Source organism: Zootoca vivipara, chromosome 1, assembly GCF_963506605.1.
Source record: "Zootoca vivipara chromosome 1, rZooViv1.1, whole genome shotgun sequence".
Classification (NCBI taxonomy): domain Eukaryota; kingdom Metazoa; phylum Chordata; class Lepidosauria; order Squamata; family Lacertidae; genus Zootoca; species Zootoca vivipara.
This window is the reverse complement of record NC_083276.1, coordinates 28890633-28908499: the sequence shown is the minus strand read 5'-3', so window position 1 is coordinate 28908499 and position 17867 is coordinate 28890633. Positions and strand designations below refer to the sequence as shown.

The 17867-nt window shown below is 47.2% G+C and overlaps 1 protein-coding gene across 3 annotated transcripts in view; it reads left to right on the top strand.

Annotated features, from left to right (window-relative positions):
- The first annotated feature begins 9401 nt into the window (after positions 1–9401).
- Positions 9402–17867, top strand: part of TMEM63C (transmembrane protein 63C) — a 79845-nt gene continuing 71379 nt past the window's right edge. For 2 of the 3 annotated variants that reach the window (XM_035108113.2, XM_035108111.2), the window contains exon 1: positions 9411–9541. The gene's annotated coding sequence lies outside the window, so the exon portion shown is untranslated. Of the gene's footprint in view, positions 9542–17867 lie in introns of all 3 variants that reach the window. The other variant, XM_035108112.2, reaches the window with a different exon arrangement.

The following is a 17867-nucleotide window of genomic DNA, read 5'->3' as shown; positions in this document are numbered from 1 at the left end:
GCTCTATTCTGTATTCCCAGTAAAGCTTAGCTCAGAGGAAGATTGCAAATGCTCCGATCTTTTTCTGTCAATACAGGGCTGTGGACCCAGAAACCCCGGTATGTGTGTGTGCGTGTGTGTGCTTTGTGAGGTAAGCCAAGCCAGCATCAAGAGTTGGCATAGCAGGGCACCTGCCAGGACCAATGTTCCCAGATGAGGGCCTGCTGACAAGAGACCCATGGACCTTCTCCTCCTCTTCACCATTGCAACCTGCTCCTTCACCTGCCTCTCCCTTGAGAAGAAGGTGCTGCCAATGCCGTCTTGCTCATTGTCTCTGTGTTTGGCCAGCGGCGGAGCTAGCCACTCGGGCACCCGGAACGGCGCACATGCTGTGCACCCGAAGGCGGGGCTATCAGTCCACAGGGGCAGGGCGATCCGCTCCTTCGCCCAGGTCCTTCCCCACCCAGCCCTCTTTTGTCACCTTGCTGAAGTTTTTCTTTTTTCTTTTTTAATGGACCATCCAAGGATCAAAACTTTTACCAGGGGCAGACTTTGATAATCTTTGGTAACATGGCTTCTTGAGTGAGCCCAAAATTTGGCCCGCCAAACATGGTTGTACCCAAGGGGGAATGCTGTCACCCCAAATCAAGTAAATCAATAAAAATACTTAACTAACTGACCAACCACATCACAGATAGCTCGGTTCTGCCCCCTAACATAAATCCTGCCCCTCTAGGTTTGCCACACCCCAAGCTCAAGCCTGAACCTGAGCCGTCTGCACACACAATTTTTAACCCCCCCCCAAAACCCGGACATTTGCTTACAATTGTAACCCCCCCCCCAAGTTGGGCATGTTAAGGTAAAGGGACCGCTGACAGTTAAGTCCAGTTGCGGCGCTCATCTCGCTTTACTGGCCGAGGGAGCCGGCGTACAGCTTCTGGGTCATGTGGCCAGCATGACTAAGCTGCTTCTGGCAAACCAGAGCAGCGCACGCAAACGTTGTTTTCCTTCCCGCTGGAGTGGTACCTATTTATCTACTTGCACTTTGACATGCTTTTGAACTGCTAGGTTGGCAGGAGCAGCGGCTGAGCAATGAGAGCTCACCCCATTGTGGGGATTCAAACCGCCGACCTTCTGATCGGCAAGCCCTAGGCTCTGTGGTTTAGACCACAGCGCCATCTGCGTAGTCCCCTCCAAACAGGACATGTCTGGGATTTCCCGGATGTATGGCAACCATATGCCCCCTCACAACATAAATCCTGGCTATGCTCATGCCCCCAAATGGATCTTCTCAATTATGGATCTTCTCAATTTTGTGCCCACTTAGCTCAGCACCCTGTGCAGGGGAACCGCCCTAAATCCAGTTCTGTTTCGACCTTCTGCATGTATAGCTTCTGTTCTACTACTGAGCAACAACCCCTCACTAGAGGGACTGAATAGGAATAGCACCTAAAAGGCTTAACTGGAGCCCTGAAGACGAAAACTGTCTAAAACCCAATGCAAGATGGTGACCCAGGTTGGACCATCTTCTGAAAGAGGATGAAACATGACTCGCCCTTTCGGGGACTAGAAATTGATGGCTGACAATATCCAGGGAAGCCAGTAGATGGCAGTGCTGAATTAGCAAAAAAAAAAATCCACTAGCCCGCCCACCCCCTCCAGGAGGCAGCTTTCTGAGTAACATATGCAGATGCTGAATTATGGACTTCTTCAATCATAAAATGTCTCCTACGCATGAGCATAGGGAAGCTGTGTACAGTTCTGGACACAATCATGTGTGAATAGTTCACAGGGGTAGACCTTATCATCCCCGCATGGATACTCTCTTTTCTTCCCATGTTATGAAACAGACAGGTACCCTTCAGTCGACTCACATTCACATGTTATTAACTTCAAAATGTATGCAGTCTTGGGTATCTTTTTCTCTTTTCAGTGGGGACGCCTTGTATTTATGGAATGCCCTCCCTCAGGAAGTACATACGGTTATTTGTAAAAGTTTTCTATAAGCATTGCTATATTTATTTGAAATGTAGGGTTTGTTCTTTTTTGCTATGTTGCTACATTTGCTTTTGTTTTGCTGTGTTGTTATGAAATTGTTTTTGTAGTGTTTGAAATGCCTTCCTCTTTTATTCTTTGTAAGGCGCTTTGAGCAGTTCTTGGAAACATCAGCAGGAACTCAACTGAGGATTTAAAGAGAACATTGTTAGGCATCAGGACAAGTCAACTGGTTAAAATAACTTGGCAGCAGGCAGTATATTCACTTCCCACAATTGCTCCACGCCTGTTACTGTGAAACTACCTTCCTCAGTGGAAGAAGCAATTACTGTAACTACCTGACAAAAGCTGAGAGGGATCTTATTTTCTCAAACATTTGCTTCTTTTCCCTACTAGAGGAAAATCAGATACATTGTAAATGTATCTGGAGATTGTAAATATGGATAGAAGTGGTGTATTCAGTGTTTAAAATGTGCAGTTTGCTCAGCCCAATAGTATGTCATAAGTCCATTACTGGCCATTCTGGTTTTTAAAAAATTCTATTTGAATTGTCAACCTTACATACTTCTACAATCCTAGGCAGTCTCACAAATTTGTTGGAACCGCAGTCAGTTCAGTATCATTACTACTCTGCCCCCCCCCCACTCCTCCCAGCTCAGCACTTCCTCATGCAAGGTTTGAATATCCCAAACCTCTTTCTGAGAGGGGTATCCTTCATTGTTTAGAAATGTATTATCTTAGAAGGCTACAAGGTTAACAGGTTTTTGCACATTTGTTGCATCCCTTCTCTAAATTCTAGTCTCCCTGGAAATGCTTTTAGATTGAATTATCTTGACTTTCCAGATGTTCCTTATTTCCAAGGGCTAGGTTTCGGCTTTTGTGATATTGGCAATGCTGGGTTCTTTTAGTAGCCTTGTTGTTGTTGTCATTGTTCATCAGAATTATGCCTGACCTGTTCTTATAATGGGTTTTTTCCCCAATAGCAAGGTGCAACCATTGTTTTCAAGAACTGGTTGAGGATAATATTTGTAGTAAGAAGGCAGATTTGAAATGATTAGTTAGTACAGCATAGTAATTGATGGCTTTTGCAACCTGATTATGTTCAGCAAGTTATTCTGTACTGGATAGGACAAGGCAGAGAGCTATTACATGTTCAGTTTCTGATTAATCTTTGGATTTTCTATGAGAGTCTGTATCTTTGGTCTTTGTAATATACTTTTTGATAATTGGTAGCAATTATACAGGCTTGAATAGCAATGAAAAGCTGACCTGCTTTTCGCTCCATGCTGATAAGGCATCATTCACATTTCCTCTCTTTTAAAGCTTTCTGGACACACACACACACACACACACACACACACACACACACACACCCATGCTGGGCTTTGGATATCCTTGTTTCAGTTATTTATTGATACTGAGTCTGACTTAAATGATTCAGAATCTTGGGGGCCACTTTCAGTTTCATGACGGAAGAAAGACCCGATATAAATATAATGCATGTATCATTATATGTATACTGTACATGCATACATACATCCACCCATACATAAATGGCCTTAGGGTAGTAGCCCATCCTGGAGCAAAGGATCTTCAGAGAGAATCTGCAGCATGAATCCACTGCATTAAAGCATATCAAGAGTTTCAGTGCTATCACTTGAGGACTAAACTGAGAAATATATATATATATTTAGTGCACTGTATGTGTTAATTGGCCAAGCAATGTGATGATGTCTGTGTCATTAGCAACACTTTTGTGAATGACCTCTGTAAAGGATGTGATTATCACTGTCTGTACTTTTCTGCATTTTATTTCCTTGTCACCTCATTTTTCCCCAGCCCCCAGTGCAACTCAAGATGAAATCATGCAGTTGAAGTAGATTGTAAAAGGATGCTCTTGGGAACAGAGGAGCTGGCAAGAGTGGGGGGCGGGGGGGCCCTAATCACAGTAGTTCTGGGCAAGTCTGAGTTGGGGGTTGGTGGCACAGCTTTGCAATGGTTCTGGTCCTACTTGAATGGTCATTTCCAGATGGTGATACTTGGGGAGTGTTCTTAAGCCCCATGAACAAGGGCGTACCCACCACGGGGCAAGTTAGGGCAGCTGCCCTACTCTAGAAGCAGGGCTGGTGGGCAGAGGCGGAGCACAGCCCGGCGGAGCGCGAGTTCACCATTCCCGCTGCGCCGCGCCGTGCCGCACCCTCCCTCCAGCTCCCCGGCGCGCCCTCAGGCAAGGCCAAGCACGGCGGGGAACCAGGGAGCGCGGCGCGGTGGGCGGGAACGCCAAACTCGCGCTCCGCTGGGCTGGGCTCCGCCTCCGCCCACCAGCCCTGCTTCTAGGGAGGGGCACAGCCCGGCGGAGCGTGAGTTCGCCGTTCCCGCCCGCCGCGCTGCGCCCTCCCTCCAGCTCCCCGTCGCGCCCTCTGGCAAGGCCAAGCGTGGCGGGGAACCAGAGAGCGCGGCGCGGCGGGCGGGAACGCTGAACTCGCGCTCCGCTGGCCTGGGCTCCGCCTCCGCCCACCAGCCCTGCTTCTAGGGAGGGGCACAGCCTGGCAGAGCGCGAGTTCGCCGTTCCCGCCCACTTTGTGGCCCCTCCCCTTCCGTGCCTTGGCCCCTCCCCTTGCCCCCCCCCTAGTTTTGATCCTGGGTACGCCCATGCCCATGAAGCCTTCAATGTGCATTTCCTCAGGATTCAATTTTATCCCCTATGCTGTTTAGCATCTGCATAAACCACCAATGGGGCCATCCAAAGTTTTGGAGCATGACGTCAGCAATATGCTGATAACACACAGCTCTACATCTCCTTTACATCTTCAGGTGAGGCAGTCGATGTGCTGGACTGCTGTCTTGCGTCAGTAATGGACTGGATGAGAGCCAACAAACTGAAGCTCAACCCAGGTAAGACTGAGGCACTGTTAGTAGGTAGTTCCTAGACTGGATGGATGGGAGATTGCCTGCTCTGGATGGGGTTACACTCCCTTGTAACTTGGGGGTACTTCTGGATCCTTTGTTCAGGCGGCCTTGGTGAGACCAAAAAAGGCAACACGAAGACCAATGACGAATCAATGTTATACATTTCTGGTATTGTCAGAGGGTCGTCGTGGCTACTCTAGAGTAACTCTGCTTGAGTCCAGTTTGTCTTTAAATACTTTTATTGTGCAAGATATTTACAGTGCATAGACAGCTTAAAACATGATCTCTCATTTCGAATCAGAATCCAGCAATGGCATGAGTCTGTTCTTATGCCAGCAAAGTAGTCGGGGCACCCCAAAACGCCTCCCCCTTGACCTGCGTTGTGGTGCTCTCCTTAACTCTTCCGCCGGAAGGAGCGATGCCCTCTCAGTCTCCTCCCTGTCAGGGCAGTGGAAGTGCTCTCCAGCATCCTTGAGCCCTTGCCCGCATCTCTCCTCCCCTGAGCCTTCCCATCATTCCGCACGCTGGTTTCTCTCTCCCTCCGAGTCTTTCCGCGCCCCCCTGGCTGCTTCAGACCTACTGCTGCTCCCTGTGCTTGGCGAGGTGGACATTAGGATGATATGGGCTGGCTCCCTGTAGGGAGTCACCCTTACATCCACCCCCCATGACCCCCCTCCCCTCCTGAGGCGGGTGGCACTTGGGGCGAGGACTGGAATCCCAAAAAGTCCGTTTCATCCGTTCCTGTGGGAGTGAAAACCTGTTCCCAGTCCGTGCTCTGGGACTGCGCTTGGGGGGATGACTGGAAGCCCAGGAAGTCCATCTCGTCCGAGCTTGTGGGAGTGAAGACCTGTTCCCAGTCTTCCTCCTCCCCCTCCTGAAAGACGGCGTCCCACCCCCACAGGGAGTCCTGCTGGTCGCCCGTGTCCCACTCCTGTTCTTCCGTAGGTGAAGAACCTTCCCAGTCTGCCTCCCCCTCGGCACTCGGTGGGAAGACTCAAAAGTTGTCCTCGCTGCTTGTGGGTGCCACAACCTTCCCCCACCTGTAGGGAGTCACCTTTACAGGTATCATATGCAATAACTGCAAAAATATAAGCCAGGCAGAACAGGCACAGAATAACTTCCATCAGCTTCAGCTGGTGGCGCTATCTCTATCTGAAGAGATGTAGTCTTAACTTCTGTGGTCTTCGCTCTGAAGGTTGGGAGGAGGCAAGGCATGGTTGTCTTTAGTTGACTGCAGCAAGATTTGTTGGCGTGTGTGGTGTATGTTTAGATATGAGTCTCCTTGTGTTCATTGTGGTCCTGGTGCCCCAATATGCTGTACTATTAAGAATTTGTGCTGGAGACTCAAATTTCAAGTGATGTTGATCATTTAGTTTGCCCGTAATTCACACAAATGAACGCCCTTCAAATATTACAAAAAAAGACACTGTACCCCTGTATGGAAATATAGAATGCTCACATTTCCTGTAGTGCAAGAGGTATCACAGAGCTCCTGAGAGAAAGATGTAGAACTATATTCCAAGGGATGTATAAACCGGTTAACATAACTGACTGTAAAATGGAGATTCTGTTTGACCAGTCAATTACTGTATGTACTTTGGTCTCTCTCTGAAATCACTGGGCTTAACTTTACTGGATGTGTTGTGCTGGAACAGATTCCTTTATGATTTAAAAGCCAAGGAAGACCCCACCTCATGAGGCAATTGCACTGACATGAAGAAAGGTCAATATTTTGATTAAGGGGGTTAGATCTGGAATCAAAGGCAGACACCAAACATGGAGCCCAAGGGTGTCATTCTTACACAGCTACTCTTCCCAGCCAGGCTGTTCTTTAACGATTGATTTGCATTTATGAATATTTTATATAGGAGGCTGGGGCACAGATGTGGAGCCTAAGTGGTATGCAATATTTTATTATTGTTTATTCTTTTTTAAAAGAAACTGATGCAGTTTGGGGAATTAGTGATGTGTTATCCTTACAGTAACAGGCAAAAGCGATCAATAAATGTGATTTGGCAATATAGGATTCTGTATCTAAAACGAACTGGGAGTTTGAGGCTACAGAACAGGCAAAAAAAGCCACAAATACAGCATCTGTGAATCTTCTTCTTAGTAACATCCCAATCCTATCCCAACTAGCGGTAAGTGCCTTCCAGACTGCAACTCTGATCAGTCCCAGCTGTGCTGCTTAGAGTTGAAATAAATGGATCTAGCAGGGACTGATCTGGCCTGGGACCAGGATGTTTTGATCTTGTTCAGGTGGTTTTGTTTACTCAAGACAGCTAAGGAGGAGGGATGCACTTAGGAATGGGTATGAGGACAAAGGAAGCACAAGCTGAGTCATGCTATGACTCATCAGATTTAAAGACTTTATTCTCTTCTATAACTCTTCTTATGATTCAGCTAAGCCATCTAGTTTTACCATTTAGTAGGATAAACTGGTACCAGCAGTTTCCAGGCAGATGATGGACCTCAAGTCATTCACATTGTGCGCCAGATAGTTTAGGCACCGGATTCCTTCTTTAGAACAAAATACCATGACAGATCATTGCCTCCAACTCACTTGATGCTGAACAACAGCTGTGGGGAATCTCTGCTCTAACAGGTCTAATTGGGCCTGCCAGTCTTCCCCTTTCGTCCATGGTGGCAAACAGTGCCCACCTGCCATTTACCTGCTGTCATATGACATCAGGTGTGGGACAGTTAAAGGATTATCTAAGCAACCCAGTGCTTATTCGAGATAAATCCTCTTCCTGCTGTTTATGCTGTGAACTGGCCTAGGATCTACAGATGAGAGGTGGTATATAAATTTAATAACTAATAGCAACAACGATAAAGGCAGCCTTTCTCCCCACTCTAGTACTTGGATTGGTAGCAGTAGAATTACTGCTTTTTAAAGAGTAGGTCAAAGGATCTCTGATCTGATTACTAAACTCTACCATTGGAGATAACCCCTCTGCCTGCTCTTTAGAGAAAGAGCAGGCAGAGGGGTTATCTCCAGTTTTAGTGCTGTAGTGCTTACTGTAAAGATGGGAAGATAAAATCCCTCTCTAAAGAACCCACAGAGGGATCTTTCCCTGCCACCGCCACCAGCACTAGAGTCCAGAGGGATGGTTTTCCATATGTATGCATGTGTGCCTGCATCATATCTGGTGTGCAAGAGTGTATGCATGGGTATATGACTGTCCGTGTGTGTGTGTGTGTGTGTGTGTGTGAAGGGGAGTGCTGTATGCCCTGTACTTGTGTGTTCCATACAATGGGGGAAATCAAGGTGCATCCATTGGGGGGGGGGGTTGCTTTGTGTTTTTGTCTCCGCCTATGTTTGTCCCTGTGACGTTGTTCGGTCCCAGCTCCTGCCAACCTAGCAGTTCGAAAGCACATCAAAGGGCAAGTAGATAAATAGGTACCACCCCGGCGGGAAGGTAAACGGCATATCCGTGCGCTGCTCTGGTTCACCAGAAGCGGCTTAGGCATGCTGGCCACGACCCAGAAGGTATATGCCGTGACTGGACTTAACTGTCAGGGGTCCATTACCTTTACCTTTTATGTTTGTCATATCCACCAAAGCAATGTAGCCTCCCGTAAGGTTGTGCAAATTTCAATTCACCTCTCAGACTGAAATTGATTGCCCAGCCCTGCTGTAGTTTCTTCATTCAGCCAGCACCTGTACACACGAACTCTGGGTGTATTCAAATCATTTAATTGCAATTACTTCACAAGTTACATAACTTCTAAAACATTGTGCTGAAGGATGAACCGCCTGATAAAGATGGTATCTGCACCCCTAGTCTAACTTGGTATAGCTACCGGTACCTAAGAAATTCAACTGATGATGCTCCCCCAACCGCTGGGACAGATAGGTGCACCTGTTGGGCTACAGCCTGCCACGCGGAAAACCCAGAGCAGGATCGCTGATAGGTTGCTAGCTACCCTCGCGGAGCGAGCGAGCCCTTGCCGGCTCCATATTCGCCGCCCATGGGCATCTTTCGCATTTTCGGCTTTGCTCGGCAATTTGCACAGAGTCCCTTCCCCGGGAATGCAACTCGGGAGCAAAGCGAGGGCCGAGGCGCGCGTTCCCCGCCGCCGCCGCCGCGTTGCAGGAGGGGGGCACGGCGGAGGCGGAACGGGAAGATCCCTCGCTGCCCGCTGCTGGCGGCTCTCGCCTTCGCCCTCGTGGGAAGCCCGTCCTCTTCCTTCGTGCCATAGCTCAGGGCGCGGAGACTCCCGCTCGGGGAGAGGGGAGGCCGGGCTGGCGCGCCACCGTGACCACGCCAGTATGGCAGCTGCGCGGTCACGGCGCGCCGAGCGAACCCGGGAGGGGATGTGGGTGGGGCAGAGACCGGGTTTCTCTGCTCCAGTTCCTGAACGGCGCGAGTAGACCTTTGCACTGATTCGGGTATTTAGCGACGGCCCCTTGCCTGGCGAAAAGTGGGTTTGTTGTGGTCTCTCTCGCTGGGCGCCTGGAACAGCCTGACGCTGCAAACCGGAGCAGGTCTCCCCGAGCAAGTGTGCAGTTGATCTGGAGAGGGGAGACGCCGGGAAAAGCTGGCCCAAAAAAAGTGTCTCCGGCGGCCGTCCTTCGGGAAAGCGTCCTTCGATTTCACGCCGGTGCAGGCGGGAGGGGAAAGCAAGATCTCTGGCTACCTTTTTTTCCCAGGTAGGGGAGCAATTCTTTTCCAGCCTCTTTTTTTTTTTTGCACGACTTCTGTGACCGGGGGACTGCAGCGTCTCGTGAAGACGCACGCAGAGCAGTCCGCCTAGGGTCGTGGAGATCCCAGAGGGGTTGGAGGAAGAAGGGGAGGTTTGTGTGCGCAGATATTTCCAAATCACGAGGCAGCAATGGCTTGGGAGGCCGTCAGGATCCGTAGGAAACCACCACCACCGACCTAAGCTAGCCACGGGGATGTGTGCTCTCCTAAGGGTCCGCGTTGCTGTGGTGAGAGATGCCATGGGAAAGGAGAGGAGGGGCTTTGCACTGGGGGCGTTGGGTGGTTTGCCTGCAATGATCAGAGGAGCAGTCTGGGGAATCTCCTCTGCTTGCGGACCCTGCTTAGGCTGGCAAGCAGCGGCGAAGTTGGGGTTGTAGTTGTAGGGCAGGAAGCCCGAAGAAAACCCCAACCTTTGGGCCTTGTTTTTGGTCTGGTGACTACATCTGTACGGCCACAGTCGGAAACAGGATGGGCACCATAGAAAGGGCATGGAAATAAAAGCAGCTTCAGAAAGGAAAGAGATGCACATGTGTATGGTTTTCAAAATAAAATAAAATGTCAGTGGGCCTAGTTGCTCCTTTATTGGAACTGTGGGGTTATCGTGGTGCTGACTATTGATGAAAGAATGAAAATCTTGCCGCTTGCATAAGTTTGGCAGAGTGATTTTAAACTACAATTTCTAAATGGTAATACTGGTAGATTCTATGCCAGCTGTCTATGTATTTGAGGCACCTGTGCTGAAATTTGAGGCTTAAAGCTGCAGCCCCACTTACCTGAAAGAACATCCAATTTAACACAATGGGACATACTTCTGAGCAAATGGCTTGCACCCAAATATCTGAAAGAATGCCGCCTCTGTGGGTGTCAAGATCAGCAGTGGGGGCACTGCCCTCAGGAGTTTGGGGTGTCGGCCCAGGAGAGCATTGTTGGTGGCAACCCCTAAATTATGGAATTTCCTCCCCCACATTAGTGCGTCCAGTGCCTTCATTATGTAGGTTGCGTGAAGATGCACCTTTTGACTCCTGGTATTATGTGTGTGTGAGAGAGAAAGATACACATTTTAAGACCTCCTCCATTCTTTTGGCCGTAATTTGTTCAGAACTGTTTTTAATATTTAATTTTAAAATTGCTGCAAACCATCCTGGGATGAATAAGAAATCTAATGAGTAACAAAATAAATAAAGACAACAACATGTATAGGATTGTACTATAAGCCTCAGGTATTATTTTGAAGGCATTGACTCAGCCCTGGAGTATATTAGCTAGTGATAGAAAGGGCAATACTGAGTGCATTTCTGTCACAAAGTTTCCCCCGTTAGGAGGGGAAAGGCTTCCAATTTACAGGCTATGTCTTATAGGCAGGCCTGGTCATCACCATCTCCTTTTTCCTCTCTTCTTTTTAAGCACTGACAGAGACCTAGTTGGGCCTCACCATTTTTGACTGCAGGTGTTGGGCTTGCACAATTGAGTGCTCCTCCCTTCAAAAACAAAAAGCATCTCAGAGGGAGAAGACTCAAATACAGTGGTGCCTCGCTAGACGAATTTAATTCGTTCCACGGGTCTTTTCTTAAAATGAAAAATTTGTCTAGCGAATCCCATAGGAATGCATTGAATTTTTTTTTTTTAAAAAAATTTGCCCATAGGAACGCAGTAATTGAATTTCAATGCATTCCTATGGGAAACCACAATTCGCTAGACGAATTTTTCATAAAACAAATTCGTCTAGCGAGGCAACCTCTGCTCGAAAAATCCCTTCGTTAAGCGGAAATTCCGTTAAGCAGGGCATTCGTTAAGCGAGGCACCACTGTAGAACCCTTCTCCATGACTTCTAGTTTTTTGTATGGAGGGTTTTTTGTTTTGTTTTTTTTTTGGTATGGAAGAACAATCCAACCTGTGAGATCCTCATCTGCCCTCTGAGGTGGTACAGTTCAGACACAAGTTTACCATAATGGGAAGAATTTGACAAATCTATACCTAATCCTGAAGCATAACTATTACTGCACTAGTTGGGCTGCAATATGATCTAGGCCCTTTGCTTTTATATGCTGATTATTATTCTTTTAAATGCACTGATCCATAGGAGAGGAACTCCCAAATGATGATCTCCTGCCAGCTGTGGAAACTTTTTGGGATGGTAGGCTGTGATCCAGGGATTTTCATTTCAGGGACAGTGGTGGGAAGTTAGTTCAGTACGAAGGTAAAATTTTCACAGTGGTGACCTATAAATGGAATTTTCAAAACCCACTTTTGATTTCAGAGCACGTAACACCCCACTGTACTATGCTTATAATACCTGGAACCCATAGGAACCTATCTTATATCGAACCAGGCTATTTTTCTCTCTAGCTCAGTATTGCCTTTTTAATGGATGATCACAGGCGCTTTAGTTGAGATTCCTGCATTGCAAGGGGTGTGTGGATTAGATGGCTCTGGGAGTCTCTTTCAACTCTATGATTCTATAATCATGCGGACACATAATGCATTTTTGAGGGAGTCCTGTGGGCTTCTCTGCCTCTGTTCACTTCTCTCCCTCAAATCACACACACACACACACACACACATCTGAGACAGAAAAAGAGAAAGCATGTGCACGCATATTTCACTTTTCCAAGAGATCAGGGTAAAATTCGGATCTGGTAGAATTACAGTAATCTGAGCCTTAAATAGAGCGTGAGAGCTGAAAGAGGAAGTAGGGAAGAGTGCCACTCTTGCAGCTTCCTCCCGCAGCTCTATGTACTTTTCAAGGGAGAAAAAGGTAACAACCCTCATCACCTCACAACCAAGAGAGCAGCGAAGGGGAGGGTCCCTCAGAGACTCTGTAGGAGTCAGGAGAAGGTGTCAAGGGTGTTGGTGACCCCTGGCCTGCTCTGACTGGCTATTCCCCTACAAGGACTGAGGCAGGAGTCATTTCCATCTTTTAAACTGGAGAAGCCAAGGATTGAAGTTGGGACTTTTTGCTGATGCTCAGCTATTGATCTATTGCAGGCATAGGCAACCTCGGCCCGCCAGATGTTTTGGGACTACAACTCCCATGATCCCTAGCTAACAGGACTATTGGTGAGGGATGATAGGAATTGTAGTCCCAAAACATCTGGTGGGCCGAGGTTGCCTATGCCTGATCTATGGCTTTGCCCCTACGATCACCCTGTTGTTCATACCTTCTATATCCTTGTATGAAGGCCCTAATCATGAGTGCTTTGTGAATGACCGCTGGAACGGGAGTAGCTTCTGCACTCGGGCTGATGAGCTAATCAAAAACACAGAGACCATAAAAACCTCCGAGCTCCTTTATAGTTTGCTTACATAGGGAGTCGGTACTCTCATAATGTCAGTATATTTTCTCCTGCTGAAGCTTTTTCTAAACTCTTTGGTGATGCTTGGCCTCTTCCCCACACCCACACCTCTTTAGGAATCCACTGAACTACATGGCACCTGCCTTTTCTTATCATTGCTCTTTATTCTGGGCCTGTGTTTATTATTGCACCAAGTGCATGAACCTTCCTGGAAGAGGAGGAGGAGGGCGTGTCTTGAATACACATCTCAGTCTACTGCAGTGCCGTAACCTGTGGCCGCTGGGAAGCTTGGTTCAAGCCACTGCCACCCACCATGGCTTCTGAGATGCTCCTTGCACAGTGTCAGCCGGCTTGCCGTAGCCACCAGGACTAGAAATTTCCTCCTTGTTTCTAAAATGGAAACTACAATTCTCTGCTTGTTCTGGGATACAACATGGGTGTGTAAATATATGTATGTTTGTAGGAAACCCTGGCACACCAACAGTGAACACAATTGCTTTCCAGAGTGGTCCTGCTTAAACTCCAGGCCTTTGGGAAATCTGTGAAATGATATATAATGAACTGAATAAAATGTTTAAAATAACTTTAGTTTTTTTAAAAAAATGAGCTTTTCTGTTAGGGATAGTGAATATAGAGATTCTGAAGGACCCTAAAAATTTGTTCATGTATGCCGCAACTGCAGCCAGAATGGTGTTTTGTTTGCCCAGAGGTGGAAAGAAGATGTTAAACCAGCTAAGGAAGTGTGGCTGATTAAATTGATGGATTATGCCAAAATGGCAAAACTGACAGGTGTAATAAGAAACCAAGAGGGATTTTTTTTTATTAAAAAAAAAGAGTGAGGAAATTTTGCAGAATATTTGAACAATTCTGGCATACAAGCAAGTTCATTAGCAGTTAAAATTGTACTAAGATAAATGAAAGAATAACTTAAAAAGTGGAATAAAGTGGAAAATGCAATGTTAATTTAAATTAGGAAAGGAACCACAAAAGTGGGTGGGGGAGGGAGGTCAAATATGCAACTGTATTGGAGGTATGTGTTTGTAAGGGGTGAATTTGTCAATTTGTGAAAAATTGAAAATAAAATTAAATAAACTCCAGGCCCCTGGGGTAAAGTTGGGGGCGGGGAAATAGGGTCTAGCGATCCAATTTTGCCTCCCCCATACCACCTTGAAGGAATCTGTATTTCAGCGACGTGAGATTCTTGCTTGTTTCTGATTTGCAGTAAAAGAGAAGTGGCCGTAAATCACAATAAAAGCAACAAGAGGGCTGCAGATGCCTGGGAATGCTTGCGCTGCAGGGTATGACGGGTTATATTGGTGCATTGTTGCCCAGCAGCGTCTCTCGATGCCATGGCAACCTTATTGGTGGACAATATACACTGTTTTTCTGGCCGGATGGTAAACAGATGGGGGGGGGGAGTTGTTGGAAGAGCTCGCAGAAAGAGTGTGTTGTAACTGGATTTGGCTGTTGAGCAAAGACATGGTCATCTTAATTCTGGATTAGCAATCGGTTATCTCTTTACTTTCTTTATTAACATACAGTGGTACCTTGAGTTACAAACGCCTCCGGTTACAAACGCTTCAGGTTAAAAACTCCGCTAACCTGGAAGAGTTACTTTGAGTTGAGAACTTTGCCCCAGGATGAGAACGGATATCGTGTGCCGGCGGCGCAGCGGCAGCAAGAGGCCCCATTAGCGAAAGCACGCCTCTAGTTAAGAACAGATTCAGGTTAAGAACGGACCTCTGGAACGAATTAAGTTCGTAACTAGAGGTACCACTGTACTTCTAAGGTGTGTGGCAGCAAGTCAGTTCCTGTCCTGCTATATGTATCAAAGGCTTCATTTTAAAAAGCATTGGTAGGGTTTGTTCCTGTCATGTTCTTAGCACTTCGTAGCGTTCTGCTAAAGTGTACTATTGCCACGTGAGTAACAGGTGCACACACATCCTCAAAGCTGTTGTGGTGGCAGTCTATTACTACAAGTTAAGGAATTTAGGCCATGTCACCTGCAGATGGGGAAGACAGTTTAACAGGAGAGTGTCTCCTCCTGGAAATCCATTGCCATGTTTGACATACTGCTCCTCTAGGAATATGCTTCTTTAGGAGAGAAGTTGGCCACTGGTGTAGTGGTTCCGGGGTTGCAGGGGACCTGTTCCTATTTCAGCAGCAGGGTCCCTTTCTCCAGTATCCAAAGCTACAAGGTGCTTCAGTTTCAAGAGAATGGTATGCAGGTTCTGCTATGTACAATGGAACTTTATGAAAAATGCAGTTTAAGTTCCTCTGAAAGAAAATACTGCAGCACTGCAAATCATTTGCCCATGTATGTGTGCAGAAAACAGTGGATCTGGCTGAAAGGCTAGATCTGTATTGATTGGTGCAATGCATCCCCAATATTTTTTATTGCATATTTATAATTTTATTGTCTAACTAGCTGGCCCGGCCATGCGTTGCTGTGGGTTTTTGTGTTAAATGGACCTTTTTCTGTTAAATGGACCTCCAGAGTCTCCCTTTAGAGTCCCCTTACCTGCCCTGTCCCAACCCTGACTCCCCTACTGTAACATTTAAAAATAAGACTCCTCCACCCACGCGTGTTCCTGAAAATGTCCCCACCCCCCCACTGCTTTGGCTAACTCAGGGTCCTACCTCCTCCCCCATGGCTATGTGTCCCCCCTCCCTTTGTTGTGCCTCATCCCTGTGAGCCCCCTCCCCCATTGTTGTGCCTCATCCCTGTGATTCCCCCACCCTGTGAAAGGCCCATATTCTGCTTGTTTTTGCATGTGGCCTACTGGGCAATGTTGCAGCCTACTCAGTTTTCCCTGTCCCAACCCACCCCCCACTGCTTTGGCTGACTCAGGGTTATTCCTTCTTCCTCCCCATGGCTATGTGTTTCCCCTCCCTCTCTTTATTGTGCCTCATCCCTCTATGCCCCCCCCCATTGTGAAAGCCCCATATTCTGTTTGTTTTTGCCTATGGCGTACTGGGAATTGGTGAGGCCTACTCAGTTTTCCCTCTCCCAACCCACCCCCCACTGCTTTGGCTGACTCAGGGTCCTCCCCCCCATGGCTATGTGTTCCCCCCTCCCTTTGTTGTGCCTCATCCCTGTGCCCCCCCCCCATTGTGAAAGGCCCTATTCTGTTTGTTTTTCCCTGCTTGGCAATGCTGCAGCCTATTGAAAAAGCTGGGCCTTGTTGCTGCAAAAGGACTGTTTTCAGTTGGTTGCTGTGGAATTTTGTGGTGTCATCTGGCAGCGCAGCTTTGGAGGCAGCAGCGTGTGATCTGCCTTTCTATTGGATGCTGCTGGAGTCTTTAGAGCTTCTGGTGGTGACGTCTAATTTGGGTGCCACTTTTTTGTGTTTAATCATTATTTTAGGTGTGGTTTTTTAGGGGGGGAATTATGCCAGATCCCTCCCTGGTGGGCATGGAACGTTGTGGCCAAATTTGTTACATTATGGTTCAGCAGTTATGGAGAAAGGCTGTGACCTCCATGCATGCAGTGCCTACATTTTTATACATAGAGATCTTAGAAGGGGCAAGACTCTGAAGGGACATGGCTGTAACTATCACGGAACTTCTGATTTTGCCAGTACACTACTGCTGAATCCAGCCTGGTGTTGTTGCAGTGCATGGGAGTGTAATAATATTCAGATGTCTGCCACAGACCTACTGGCCTCCTGTGCTTTTTCATAGCCAAAATAAGTTGATGGATTGGAACTGTCATCTCCTTTACTTAGGTTTTCATGCCCTGGAGCTTCTTCAAGCTGTTCCTAGCCTGATCAGAACACATCCTAAAAGCTTGCTCCTTGGGAATGAAGCAGACTGTTCTGTGGTGGTGGTTGAGCTAGGATTTGAGCAGTCTACCACCTGTGCAGGGTTATGGGAGACACCTTCCTTTTCATAGCAGCAGATTGTTTGGCAGGCAGCAACTGCAGCTGAACAGTAGAATTGTAGAGTTGGAAGGGACCCCAACTGTCATCTAGTCCAACCCCCTGTGATGCAGGAATCCTTTGCCCTACATGGGGCTTGAACCCACGACTCTGAGACTAAGAGTCTCATGCTGTACCCACTGAACTATCCCAGCCCAGAACACTTGCTTTGAATGCAGGTCACAGGTTCAATCCTTGGCACCTCCAGTTAAAAGGATCAGCTAGGCTGTGATGGAAGAAACCTCTTCAGGAGACGAAAGCCACTGCCAGTCTGAGTAGACGGAGCTGAGCTTGGTAGATCAGTGGGCAGGTATTATAATCTACCAGCTTAAATTCATACAACAAAGCAGAAAGGAATTGCACTGTAGCTGTGCATTTCTTAATTCGCCTATCCTGCCCCTCACCTTTGACAGAGCTAGGACTTCAGCTCCAGCATTCCTGCTTAGAACTGGAGATTAGTTCCTTTGCTGCAGATGAATAAATATCCTCCTCCCTCAGCTTTTCACTTGGGAGGCTCAATTAGATTTACAGTGTTGTGCAGACTAAGACAGGACCACAGACCCACATGCCTTTTCTTTGAGCATACAGAATTTTGCACTGTTCTAGTAATCTTGTTTTTCCTCCGCTCCTTAGCAAGGGGAGGAGGAAGCCAAGTTTGAAAATGGTCTGTTAGTGTTTGTGGTTTTTCTAAATTGCTGCGAAATAAGCCTCTTCACGACTATTTTGACTGTGGATTGATGGGACTATGGCATGTTTTAAAAAGGGAGCTGTAGTTTTTCACCAAATGGTGAAACACAGACACAGTTGTTTCACAATAAATGCCCATCTTGATCCTTTAATCCTGTTTCAATCAAACTGTAAAAAGCGGAGGAAACGCTTGTTTTGGCAGGAGGAGATTTCTGCCCATAATAACTGGCTTTGTTGTTATCACACTAAGAGGCATCAGTTGCCCAAGACTATGTGATTGGATGGGCGCCAGGAGCCAAATATTCCTCTAGGCTTTAGGGTAAGGGTTGTGACTCGATAGTAAAGCCACATGCTTTATATGCAAAAGGTCCCGG